Source organism: Mustela nivalis, assembly GCF_964662115.1.
Source record: "Mustela nivalis genome assembly, chromosome: 13".
Taxonomy (NCBI): Eukaryota; Metazoa; Chordata; class Mammalia; order Carnivora; family Mustelidae; genus Mustela; species Mustela nivalis.
The window spans coordinates 21,172,249-21,183,431 of record NC_139032.1 but is presented as its reverse complement, the minus strand read 5'-3'; the positions used below and the strand labels follow the sequence as shown (position 1 = coordinate 21,183,431).

The window sequence follows — 11,183 nt, the reverse complement described above, 5'->3', positions numbered from 1 at the left end:
TAACCCCTTCTCACGTGGACATTTTTTGGGGTGGAGCTCATCTTGCTCAGACTTTAAAGGATGTTTTTATAGTTTTGAGTCCTAGGGGTCTATTTAAAAACAATTTCAGAAATTCAAATATATGTGGAGGGATTTTTCTTAATGGAAATATCTCCTGCAGTCACAGGAGGCTATGTGAAATGGGGCAGGCTAGAAGTGTTCTTTCCTTACTTTCCTTTGGGACAGACAATGGTGAAGCTGTGGACACAGGTTAAGAGGGAAAAGAAGGCTGACATTACTGGCAAACCCTCCTCATATGGAAGGGAAAGGATTGGGTGTCTAGGGCAAGACTGATTCATCAGCGAGGGAATGTAGGTAAGTCAAGTAAGGGAATGATACAGGGCTTAATTTCAACAGTTTATAATCTAAATAATGAAGCCATAAGGGTTCTGACTATTAAATGACTAGGTAACATGGGGAGAAGAAATAAATACATATAACCATCAACAAAAATGACATTAACATTGGTAGAGATCACAATAAGGTGTTTTGGTGAAAAGGTAGAAGGTATGTGGGAAAAACAGTTTTCATGGAAGAAATAAACATAGGTGTCATTTAAAAAACCAAAAAATATTTCTAGGTATAGTTACAGTTGTGCTCATTAGACATTAAGCTAGAGGAGCCCACTTCCTAAATCAAGGTGAGTTTGGTCTGCTGTGATGCAGCACCCTTGCTCTATAAAATAAAGGAACCTTTAAAAATGTTGGGGGGAGAAACGGGACTTGACAGAGAGGGAAGAGGGAGCAGCAGGAACAGACACTATACTAGTAGAAGACAACCTGTAGGGCATGAATCGCCTAAGAGAAATTTGGGGAAATAAAAGAATTACTAAAAGTTTTTAAGTTGTTTGCCTCAGCTCCATGGGTGTGTCGTGCCCTTGTCTTCCTCTTTGTCATGCTTTCTCTTCCTTGGTACAGGCTATTCTGCTTTCTAGTGCTTTTTAGTGAACTTTTGAAAACTTTTTGGTATTCAGTACTTTTGGATACTTTTGGGGAGCTATGGGGGTGGGGCTGCTGTTGAGTCTATTTCTGGCTTCATACAGGGAAAAATGCATGAGGGAGAGCTGCATCTGAAGGCAGAGTACATCTTCAGGGTGTAAATCCCACGGTAAAGCAAACCTTCAGAGATGAATTGAGGTCCAAAGTGAGAACACGAAGTAGAGAGAATGGTCTCAGGCACTATCAGGATAACAGGGGACCAAGAACATTTCACTAAGGTAAATATATGATATGTGACTAGGTGGAGCAGGAAGGTAGGCTGGAGGCATCTAACAGGCCAGGAAGGATGGACACATCTGCTGGGCTGGATAGTGGGGGAAGGGTTGCATGTGAGTTTCTCTCTCCTGTGCTGTCCCCTCCCCAGTACTCAGGAACCTTTGGTGTCTATACTAAAGCCCTGTGATGTGGGCCTGGAACTCTAGCACATGCATTCCGCATGCCCAGCTGCCTGAGGCAGGAGTGTATTTGCAATGTTGTGAATAATCTTTGTCTGAGAAGCCTTACTGCACCATGGCTGAACTCCAATTACACCTGCTCAGTCTTCTCATCCTTGCCTTCCTGGGTCGGGTGAGGCTCTTTCCTCTGGTGCTGTGCTACCAAAAGAGGCAGTTGTGTTTACTAGTATTTTGGAAACAGAGATGTCAATCAGGTAAATAAAGTCTCTCAGAGATACTAAATCTTTCTTTTCAAATAGATGAATTCAAAATAACTTCCAAATGATGCTTTTGCTGAATCTTACAAATTTTAAGTAGTTTATTTTTTTATTCTATTTTATTTATTTTATGAGTTTATGCTCAATGTAGAGCCAAGACAGGGCTTGAACTCATGATCCTGAGATCAAGACCTGAGCTGAGACTAAGAGTCAGATGCATAACCGATTGAGCCACTTAAGCACCCCTTCATTTGTATTTTAATTTTCATTTGGTTTAAAATATTTCTTTTCTTTTGAGTCTCCTTTCTTGGCTTGTGTATTAGTAGTTGCCATTTAATCTAATCTAAACACATTGGGATTTCTAGTTATCTTTTTGTAGTTGATTTCTAGTTTAAGTCTACTATGGTCTGAAAACATACTGTGTGTGATTTCTATTTTATATTTGTTAAGGTGTGTTTTATGGCCCTGAATATGGTCCATCTTAGTGAACGTTCCATGTGAGCATGAGAAGTATGTGTATTCTGTGGTTGGATGAGGTATTCTATAAATGTCAATTAGAGCAAGTTGATTGATGATATTGTTTTGGTCAACTATATCTTTACTGGTTTTCTGCCTGCTGAATCTGCCCATTTCTTATAAGGACTGTTGAAGTCTCCAACAATAACAGTGGATTCATTCATATTAACTTGCAATTATACCAGTTTTTGCCTCACCTATTTCGACACTATGTTGTTACATGTGTACCTGTTAAGGAGTGTTCTGTCTTCTTGGAGAATTGTCCTCTTTGTTGTTATGTAATGCTCTTCTTTACCCCTGATAATTTTCCTTGTTGTGAAGTTTGCTTTGCCTAAAATAATAGAATTACTCCTATTTTCTTTTCATTAATGTTAGCATTGTACATTTTTCTGTGTCTCTTTGTTTTTAATCTATCTGTGTCATATTTAAAGTGAGTATTTTATAGACAACATATAATTAGGTCTTATTGTTTTGTTTTTGTTTTTGTTTTTAAGATTTTGTTTATTTAGTTGACAGACAGATTACATGTAGGCAGAGAGGCAGGCAGAGAGAGAGGAGGAAGCAGGCTCCCTGCTGAACAGAGAGCCTGATGCGGGGCTCCATCCCAGGACCCTGAGATCACGACCTGAGACGAAGGCAGAAGCTTAACCCACTGAGCCACCCAGGCGCCCCTGTTTTTTTTTTTTTTTTTTTTTCAATGTACTCCAACAGTCTCCTTTTTCAATTGGTGAGTTTAGACTACTTCCATTTAGTGATTTTTTTTTTAAGATTTTATTTATTTATTTGACAGAGAGAGGGAGCACAAATTGGCAGAGCAGCATGTATATGAAGAGGGAGAAGCAAGCTTTTTGCTGAGCCGGGAGCCCCATGCAGGGCTCAATCCCAGGACCTTTGAATCACGACATGTGCAGAAGGCAGCCACTTAATCTACTGAAACACCCAGGTGCCCCAAGTGATGTTTAAATATAGTAGGATTAATATCTCTACCTTGTCCGTACTGTTATAATGAATAGCAATTCATTATACCTATCCTTCCCCTCTTTTTCTGCCTTTTCTGATTTTGAAAAAGCATTATATATAATTCTATTTTCTTACTTTTGTTAGTCAATTATTCTGTTTAAAAATATTTTAGTGATTGTCCTAGAGTTTGTAATATATATTTACAACTACTCTAAGTCCACTTTCATATAATGTTATATCATTTAATAGATAGTGCAGGAGTGTCCAATTCCTCCTGTCCCTTGTACCACTGATGCCATTCATTTCACTTATCCATATGCTATAATCACCCAACACATTATCATTATTATTGCTAGGTCAATTGAGAATAAGATGAATGAAAGTTTTATTTATCCTCATTCATTCCTTCTCTTCCTTTCCTTTATGCAGATCTGAGTTATTTTCTTTCTTGACAAAGAACTTAACTTTTAACATTTATGCAGGGCAGGTCTTTTGCTGATGAACTCTCTGTTTTTATTTCTCTAAGATTTTATTTCTCTTTTACTTTTGCAGCATAATATCACTAGATATAAAATTTTGGATTGGTGGTTTTTTCTTCCAACACTAAACATTTCACTCCAATCTCTTACTTTCATGGTTTATGATAATAGGTCATAATTCTTGTGTTTTTTCCCTCTAAAGGTAGGGTTTTTATTTACCTCTGGATTATTTCAAAATTTTATATTTTGTTTTCATACAGTTTGAATAGGATATATCCAGGTATAGACTTTTTAAATATTTCCCTGCTTGGTGTACTCTGAACTTCTATAATATATCACTAACCTGTTATTAATCTTGGAAACTCCTTGCCCATTATTACTTCAAACATTAGTGATTTTTTTTTTAAGATTTTATAGACATTAAGAAAATTCTTTTTCTCTTTGTATTTCAGTTTGGTAAGTTTCTACTGACATTTATGAAGACTCACATATTCTTTCCTTGACTTTATGTACCCTACAGCGGAGTTAATCAAAGGCATTCTTCATTCTTCATACTGCTTTTGTTTTCTAACATTTCCTTTTGATTCTTTCATAGAATTTTCCTCTCCTGGATTACATGCATCATCTGCTATTTTATACTGTCTACCTTTTCAAGTAGAGCCATTAACAGAATAATCATGGTTATTTTAGCTTCTATGTATGAGAATTCTGAAATATGTCATATCTGAATGTACATCTGATGCTTGGTTTGTCTTCTCAGTTTGCTTTTCCCTGCCTTTTAGCATGCCATGTAATTTTTCTATGAAAGCCAAGCATGATGTATTGGGTAGTGGGAACTGAAATAAAGAAACCTTTAATGTGAAGTCTTATGCTAATCTAGTTAGGTGTTGGCATGCCTTTAATATTTAGTGTAGCTATACATCTCAGAGGCTGCAATTTCCTCTAATGTCCTTTGTCTCCTCTAGGGTCTTTAGGTTTCCCTAAATCTCCCTAAATAATACCTACACCTTACAGCTCTTTTTAGCTATGATCCTGTTCCTTCACCAGAGCTGACAATACTGTAGTAAGGTGTCAGAGGAGGGGAGATGATTAATCATTCGTCTTTTAATGGCCTTATGTTCCTGTATTGTGATGTTCACTAGTATTTCAGAGATTATTGTTTTGTTTTCTTCCACTCTACATATGAGAGAGGAAAGCTAGAGGGGGCTGCTGTAGTTGGGTAATTTACCTTCTCCCATGGGGCATAAAGCTCTGGTAGGCTTTTCCCAGCTGAGCAGACTTCTGTTATGGAAAACTCTCAGGGAATATTTCACAATGTTTTCAAAATAGGTTACCTTTTTCCTTTCTCTCAGACACTACACTCCCCTGCCAGAAACAAGAGCATTCTTTTTTTTTCTTTCTTTCTTTCTTTCTTTCTTTCTTTCTTTCTTTCTTTCTTTCTTTCTTTCTTTCTTTCTTTCTTTCTTTTTTTTTCTTTTTTTTTTGTAGCTCTTTACTATGAGAACCAGGTTGGGTTCCTGGTAATATAACCCATACATAAATGGGAGGCATCCATTAGATTGTGACCCCAGGAGTTTCTCACTTTCATGCTAGCCCATATTCATCCTCCAGCAATTTGTCAGAGTGTCTGTTTAAGTGTTCCTACCAGGAGAGCTGTGCTGAGCCTCCAGTGCCTTCTGTTTCAGGTAAGCAAATCTTAGGTATGATTTTCTGCACTGACACTCTCGTAAGATTTGAGATAGTGGTTTGCCACTATGGTTACAAGAAATGTCATTGATTTTTAGTCCATTCAGCATTTTGCTTCTTTCACAGACTGAAGTGAGGACTCCCAGGCTTTTAGATCTGGAGCCAGAAGTTGCCCTTCAGAGAATGACTCTTTATTTTCTTGTCCCTCTTCTCATACTTCTCAATGAGTTTGGTAGGGTCAGAAAATCACCTAAAATGGGAAGTCTAAGGAAAGAATAGACATTAACTCCTCTAGGAAAAGAGATCTGATAGGGTGAAGGATTAAGGAAGCACTAAGGTTACTACTTGAAACTCATAGTCTATTTGGCTATGGGGGTGGGTCTTGGGTAAAATCCCATACACAGGGATTCTGCAGTTCTGGATTGTGTTATTTGGAGAGTATGAGGACTGTTTAAGAAACAAGTTTTCCCAGGTCTTGATCATGAGTCACATTCCCATGTCAAGCTTCACTCAATCAAGCCTACCTTCATGTTGGGCTGATCAGGAGAATAGTGCTGAGCTTCTGAGAAGAGACTGGCGTCTGAGCTATATCCTAGGATACAGGTCTACCTAAGGGAGCACAAATGTGACTCTCAGGATTTAGTTTGAGAACATCTGACTGAGAATATCAAGTGTGGACCTCCCAGACAAAATCCTCCTTTGGTTTTCAAAGTAAATATTGAAAATATTTTAAAACCTTAAAAGATGAGAAAAGCAAGGAACACAAAGTTCTAGAAATTAAATTCCTGGTACTCTTGGATAAAGAATGTCTCCATTTCTGAGAAGAGTGAGAGATGAGTTCCCACCCCTCATTCTTTTCTTTTTGCTCTAGCATCAGGGAAGAGCCAAGAGAAGGAAAGGTAAGGTTATGCCTATTCCACCTGAGCTCTCCAAAGCTGACCCTTCTTGTCCTTTCCACGAGGGCTCAGGTCCATAATCTCTGAGGATGCTAGCTGCCAGATACATTCCCTCTCAGAAAAAAGAGGCCTCAGAGGAGAGGCTCATGGAAATACAGTTAGAGTGAAAAACCCTCCTCAGATTCCCTGCTCTGACCATGACTGAGCATGAAGCAGTGATGGATCTGGACAATGGGTGCTGTGTAATAGGTGGCCATGTGAGGCATTAAGAGTCAGAACTTCTGAAGTTCTGAGACTTTCTGAAAGACCTGTGACATCATGGATACTCAACCTCTTCCTTGAAGTAGTCATTGACCTATGTTCCACATAAGGTGGTTTTCAGTATCGCATGGGATAGATAATACACACAAAAGCCCATTGTGAATGATCAAATAATGTAAGTCTTATTATTATCATTCACCATGCAACCTTGCATCCTAATTCTTAGAGCTTTCCAAGTCCAATCTACCAAGGATATCTTTAACAGACACTCTATTCAGGATTTTATAAGATCTCTTGCTTCTATCTTCATCATTCTCCTGATTTCCCAGAGTGGAGAACTTGTCAGAAGGAGGGTAGGCAATAAAGATGCTTTCTCTACTGTAAAAGTGAGGAGATATTACCTTCTTTCCTGTACCCCTCTTTAAGCAGAGTTAATGTATTTCTAGGGCCTCAAGGAAGCCTGGAATAGAGATGGGATGGAAAATTCTTAGAGTTAGAATTTGAAAGTCTTGGGGATGTTGGTGGGTGGGGGGCAACATTTGCCAGACCAGCCAGGGTCACATATGTTTGTTCTGGTCCTGGTTTCAGTTTTTTACCTCCTGTCTCCCACAGCCCCCTAGGCTGGCGTCATGATACCATCCACTTTCATCAACTGTTATGTCCAGACCCCTACTGTGGGGTGTGTAACAGCACAACTGCGGGGGTGAATTGGCTGCTGTTCCCAGAGGCCCCAGAAGATTCTACTCCTTCTCTGATCCCCTTGGTTTTACAGCTCCTGTGACTTACTCATCATTCACTTCATCTCTTGACTTCTCTACAGTTGCTCTAGGAGACCCAGTACCAGCCTCTTTGTCTGAGCCTTTCCCCCAAACCCCATCCATCTTCTTACCTAACCCAATAACCGCTTTAACTGACTTTTTCTTTCTCTCTCCCCTGGGCACTCCCTGTCACTAGAGCCAAAAGCCTAGGATTCTTTATTCCCAGGGAACCTTTCCATACCTCTACCCCTTCCTTTGACTTCTTTCCTACCATTTGATGCTCAGACAACCAGAGGCCACTTTACCTCTGAATACCATCTCTGCTCTTGACCCCACTATTTCACAGGGTATCAACCTCTTACCAAATCTGTCTCAGACAAGGAATCCCACTGATTCATTTGCTTGTCATCATGCACCACCAATGCCGTCTCTTTTACCACTGCCAGACTGCTCTTTAACTGTGATTCAATCTAAATCAATTTCCATCTCATTGAAACCTGGTCCTGAGAAGTCATCTCCAGATAGCAGGGTCCAAACAAAATTCCAGCTAAGGTAGGATATGAGGAGGAATCTTGGGTATATCCTAGAGAAGAGTTCAGAAGACAGCCCACAAAGGGTCTCAGAATGCTACCTACTGAAGTGTGTGAGGGCTGCCTTGGAGACAAGTAACTGTATGTATCATTCAAGGAATCACTCAGGGAATGAATTATTAAGTGTCTCAAGGAAGGACACAGACCAGAATCAAATGAAAAGCATTCTTAGTTTACATATGAGCAAGAAGTTTTGGCAGATCCCTGTGGGTAGGATTCCTATAGGTGTGTGTTATTCGTGGCTGTCTGATGACAATACACTGCCTTTCTCTGGGAGTTACCAGACTACTACAGAAAACACAGATTCTAAAAAGACAATGGTGGGTAGGGTTTACTGCCAGGGCACCACTCTTGAGCATTCTTTTCTTGATCCCAGTACACAACAGGTGCTAAGGCCCATATTATTAGATTTCGCATGAGTCAGAGGTGGGGTCTATCCGTCAGGGTTCTTGAATCCATAAAATTCTATATGTTGAGAGAAGCCAAAACATGGCCTCTCCCCCAATTTGACTTTCCCTCCTCAGTCATGTATATTTCTGGAGTGGATTCCAAAGCTGAGTTTTTTAAACCCCTTGAGGGAGCTCTAAACCTTATTTGGGAAACAAGGTGAGAACAATAAAGTCAGTCCCCACTGTGGATTATTCCCTCTATGTCATCTGTGATCAGTGAAGGACAGGGGGGGCTGAAGGCATCACACTCTGACACTGACCATAAGACTGCAGAATGTATCCTGATAGGTGAGTGGGGTAGCCAGACTTTTCAGCCCCTTAAACACAGCATCAGAGCTCAAGTGTGACCCAGTGAGACTGTACAAGACAACACACTGTGGCCCAGAGGAACCCACAAGGCAAGCTGGGGCTGGACCTGAGTCCATGCATGAGAATGTGAGTTCCAGTAAAAGAGTAGAAATGGAACAGGGCAAAGTGATGGTGGAGAAGAATTTAGAACATTTTGCCATGTCCAACCTATTCAGGGATATATTTGACATCAAGGGGCTCTGTACTCTTCAACCCCAATCTTGGGACACCTTGACAACCAGTGAGTTGGGAAGCTCCAAAATGATAAATGTCAACATGAGCAAGATAGAAACTGCCCTGACCATGGAACACCCCTCACCAAAAATACAGGTTCCCCAAGATTCTTAAATATCAGACCTGAAAAGACAGATCCTGAGTGAGTGAAAGTTTAAACTGGAATGTGAGGAGCATAACCAGGCTCAAGGATGTCCCACTGACATGCGTCCTACTTCAGATAGCTTGATTTCCAAGCCTTCCTTGACTCAGTCCCAGAGTGTGTGCAGCGGGGACATGAAAGCATCCCAGGTGCTGCACGTCCAACTGAAGAACAGCACAATGAGCACAGAACAGCAGGAGTCCTTGGACTCGAAGCTGGCCTTCTGTAAGGGCCAGCCTATGAATTTCTCACAAAGTGAAAGTGCAAAGAAAGTGAGACCTCAGGATCCCAAAGGAAGAAAATGCAGAAGTGAGGACTCAGGAGTAGGGACATCTGCAGGCAGAGAGGAGAGCTACCATGCTGAGGACAGAACATTAAGAGAGGTGATTCCGGGGCGCCTGGGTGGCTCAGTGGGTTAAGCTGCTGCCTTCAGCTCAGGTCATGATCTCAGGGTCCTGGGATCGAGTCCCACATCGGGCTCTCTGCTCGGCAGGGAGCCTGCTTCCCTCACTCTCTCTGCCTGCCTCTCCATCTACTTGTGATTTCTCTCTGTCAAATAAATAAATAAAATCTTAAAAAAAAAAAAAAAAAAGAGAGAGAGGTGCTTTCTCAACTCTGTCACAGAACGAACAGTTTCCTCTTGGGAGTTACTTCAGAAAAAAATAAGGCATTTTCTCAGTGGATAAATTCCAAGAAAAAAATCACATGGCATCAAGAATGTCCCCCCTCAAAAAACTAAGTTCATGTCCACCTTATTGCAGCACCAAGACCCAGTTGAAAGCGTAGCTGCTTTTGGGAGTGATCAGCCTCCTGAAGCTCACCAGCTCACTTCCTCTGGGAATGTCCTAGAAGAGAAGCTGACACATATGTATGGATCTGAGGCCTCAGAGTTAAGCCAGCAGCAGGAGGAACTACAGGTCTGACAAGAGACCTCCCTCCAACTACTGGGCTCTCTCTGACCCACAACAAAAGAAACCGGCAAGTTTCACATCCAGCAGCCAAGAAGCTGCCTGTGCTAACCAGAACCGTCTTACAAGTGTCAGCCACAACAGAGACACAACAGATGTTCAGACATCCCCAGTAAGCTGAAGTTTTCAAGGATCAACTATTAAGCCAGGGTCAACCCCCGTCTTTGCCCTCTGGGGAGTCTGTGTCTCATCCACGCCCCACCTTTGTGCATCAAGTATGCCAGTTCCTTTGGGCCACTAGGGGTGACCCTGATGAAAGTATTGTGTTTAACGATTTGACTCTTCTACTCAGGCAGAAAATGCTTCTCCAGCACTTCCAGGGAGAAAAATTTCTCTAAAGAAATCATTCAGTCCTTATTGAGAAAGCTTCACAATTTTCATGACAATATATCCTCTGATGAGAACAACCTTCAGCACAACCAAGAATATTAATCCTCCTCAATAAATGTTTCTTCTAATAAAGAGTTTCTTCTGTGTGCTGCACTGGGACTGGGGCTGGGGCTTGTGCTCAGGGAAAGGAAGCAGTGCATTCAACTCTTAGTAGTTAACACTTTTGGGTCCTACAAGGGCACCAGCCCCTTGTAGAAAGCCTGACAGTGGACCATCTCAGTTTTATCCTGGGGTTCTTTATTTGGTTCTGCTCTGATGTTCTGCATTTAAAACATTTACATTTTGGGGGGTTACTGGGTGGCTCAATGGGTTAAGCCTGTGTCTTCGGCTCAGGTTATGATCTCAGGGTCCTGGGATCAAGCCCCACATCAGCCTCTCTGCTCAGCAGCGAGCCTGATTCCTCCTCTTTCTCTTTGCCTGCCTCTCTACCTACTTGTGATCTCTGTCAAATAAATAAATAAAAATCTTTAAATAAAATATATATTTTTTTCATAAAAAGTATAGCGTGCTTACTCTAAAAACCTTCAGGCCTTTACAAATAGTGAAAAAAACACTTAAAGTCTAGAACTTGATTTAAACTCTCTTTCTTCTGCTTCCGAACTATTTGTCAGGTAGGATACTGTGTCAGCTAGGCCTCACCTCCTGGGGGCTACTCAGGCCCAATGATACCATTTCAACATGTGAATATATGGGATAGTCTTTGAGCATGAAGACAGTGCCCTGGGGACATTGTCCTCCTATATGATGCCTGCCTTCTGAGACATGCAACATTTTACCCCAAGGTTACAGTAATTGAGGGGTATCTTAATTATCTATT

The 11,183-nt window shown here is 41.0% G+C and overlaps 1 pseudogene across 1 annotated transcript; it reads left to right on the top strand.

Moving 5' to 3' along the window:
- The first annotated feature begins 7,666 nt into the window (after positions 1-7,666).
- LOC309847260 (putative spermatogenesis-associated protein 31C2) lies at positions 7,667-8,504 on the top strand (annotated as a pseudogene). Its single transcript has one exon. The product of its transcript is annotated as a putative spermatogenesis-associated protein 31C2 (transcript).
- The last annotated feature ends 2,679 nt before the right edge of the window (positions 8,505-11,183 follow it).